The following is a 2,131-nucleotide window of genomic DNA, read 5'->3' as shown; positions in this document are numbered from 1 at the left end:
ATTTCATCCTCATTTTACTGGAAGGAGCTCTGGCATTCTCCTCATTAGATCTTGTGACAATTTTAACAGTACCGAGGGTCTTTGTGGATATTTGAATGTCATGAATATTACATTCATAAAATAAATACAGAATTCTTGAAGTGCGTTTTGCAGAAAATTTTGTTACAGTCTCTTGTGGAGGTAGAAAAGAATAATCTATCGGGGCAAGAGTTCAGTGAACTTTCTTAGTATCTAAGTGCATCAGATAGAAAATGTTAGAAAAGCAAGTAAGAGTAGAAAATCTAGTGCTAATTATAATAAAATATATTTTTTGCACATAAGTAATACTATTAATAGTATTTCTCAGATGGTATGGTATATATTTTTTCCCAAAAATAAATGCAAAAATTGAGCAAGTATTACTATTATTAGTTCGTGCCCATATTCATTTTGCTGGAAATAAAAATTGAATATTCTCCTTTCTTTGTTTAGTTTTGTTTGTTTGTTTGTTTGTTTGTTTGTTTGTTTGCTCAAGGCTAGCACTCTGCCACTGAGCCACAGCGCCACTTCTGGCCATTTTCTGTGTATGTGGTGCTGGTGAAACAAACCCCGGGCTTCATATATACGAGGCAAGCATTTTGCCACTAGGCCATATCCTCAGCCCCTCTCCTTTCTTTATAAAATGTTATTGAGAGGAAACTATAAGCCAGGCATAGCTAAATTTTATCAAATTAAGATTTACATTAATAGCACAAGATGAAATCAGGTACCAGTGGCTCATGCCTGTATTTCATGCTATACAGGAGACTGAAATATGGAGGGGTTCATTCCAAAGCCAGCCCTGGTATACCAACCAAATGAAAGTTTGAGGTCCAACCAGCACACACACACACACACACACACACACACACACACACACACACACACACAGACGCACACACACGCACAATTTGGAGACAGAGAAAGGGAAGAGAAAATGTGATATAAAATGATAAATTACCATCTACATTACCATACTTATAGTACAAGTAGAATTATTCCACTATTTCGTTAGACTATATAGGTTCATTTGTTTAATCCACAATTCGTTGCCTTCCTTATTCAATGTATCATGCTTAAATTGTTGCATCAAATTTGGCCTTACTTGCTGTCACACACATCATTAACTCTACATCCTGGAAATGTCTTCCTTCAATAACTGTCAGATCAAACCTTAGTGAAATGGATAGTAGATACCTGAGAATCTCCTTACCACAAGTTGAGAGAAAGTTAGTATCAAGTCTTGAGGAAAAATTGACCCACTATGAGCAAGTTCCCACCACACAGGGAAAAAAATCCTGCCTCCCTCTCAAGCTTTTCCATCTGCATTTCACAGAGCAGGCAACCAAATGATGCAAAAGGCTTGTGTCTCCATCAGGTTCAGCCTTTTTTTCCCAAAGGAAACTGGGGCTCTTCCTACCCTCAAGGAACATGTCACATTCTTCATGCTACACTGCTCTGATTTTTGTGACTTCAAATTCAGATAGGGTACATCATCTGATGTGAGAGGTGTGGAGAGGTTTTATATTTGGGCAGCAGAGGATATTGAGTAGGTAGAAAGCCCCGATGGATGGTAAGATACACATTACTTATATAATACAAATATTCTTTTCACAAAGGATATATGTTAGCATTCTTTGTGAAAACTACAGTGCTATATTTATGAAGTGAATAGTTACTGTCTTTCATTTTAGACATTAAGGAATTACCCTCATGTCTGCTTTTTATATTTAACTTAGAGAATTTTGTTATATAGCTTACTGGATCTATGTCCCCTTCTTTCTAATCCTCAAGTAATCTTCAGTCTACATGTCATCAACTCTAGTTTCTGATATTTGTAACCAGACAACATTTTGTCATATATATATATGTATTTTCTATTTTATGCATAATATGATAAACATAATAAAATATATGCATGCATGTATAAGAATATTTGGGAGCTCTTCCTATACAACTAAAACTCCAGGAGGGTTTAGGCTTCTAAATCTACCCATGTATGAATATTTATTATATTCATGATTTAAATATACTTAATATACACGCATATTCTCTATCTAGATTGTTTTATATATCCACTACAGGAGGATTGTTAGATAAAAAGGGTGCTATG

This window comes from Perognathus longimembris, chromosome 1, assembly GCF_023159225.1.
Source record: "Perognathus longimembris pacificus isolate PPM17 chromosome 1, ASM2315922v1, whole genome shotgun sequence".
Classification (NCBI taxonomy): Eukaryota; Metazoa; Chordata; class Mammalia; order Rodentia; family Heteromyidae; genus Perognathus; species Perognathus longimembris.
This window is presented reverse-complemented; position numbering follows the sequence as displayed.